This window comes from Etheostoma spectabile, chromosome 2 (genome assembly GCF_008692095.1).
Source record: "Etheostoma spectabile isolate EspeVRDwgs_2016 chromosome 2, UIUC_Espe_1.0, whole genome shotgun sequence".
Taxonomy (NCBI): Eukaryota; Metazoa; Chordata; class Actinopteri; order Perciformes; family Percidae; genus Etheostoma; species Etheostoma spectabile.
The window spans coordinates 26613587-26614007 of record NC_045734.1 but is presented as its reverse complement, the minus strand read 5'-3'; the positions used below and the strand labels follow the sequence as shown (position 1 = coordinate 26614007).

The 421-nt window shown below is 39.0% G+C and overlaps 1 protein-coding gene across 1 annotated transcript in view; it reads right to left on the bottom strand.

Moving 5' to 3' along the window:
• LOC116700980 (interleukin-21 receptor) overlaps window positions 1-421 on the bottom strand; it is a gene marked incomplete at its 3' end in the record, with an annotated part of 64157 nt that overhangs the window by 62740 nt on the left and 996 nt on the right.

Here is a 421-nt window from a genome sequence, read left to right as displayed (position 1 = left end):
GTACTATACGGTGATTCCTCTACTGTGCAACAGTAAGTCGTGGGGTTATCACACAATCGTTAGGTTATTTTTATAAAAACGTGAGCTACTAGGTAATGGAGCCGATTCTACATTTTTGTGTTTCTTTAGAAATAAACAACCGACAAATAGAGTCTTTACACATTTCAGATGTAAAGTAATTTGCTGTCAAAGTGACGCCAAAATGAATGGCAGTCAATGCTAATGGCTTACACCTTTGGTTGCCACTGTCATTGTGAGCATTGTTGCAATGCTACCATTAGCATTTAGCCTACATAGTGTAGCTTTGCACTCTTGTTTTTCAAGCAAAAAGCCTGTTAAACTTCTAATATGGCCTTCTAAACACCCCCTTGAGAGTTATCTGGGTCACTTTCTCTCTCTCTCTCTCTCTTTCTCTCTCTCT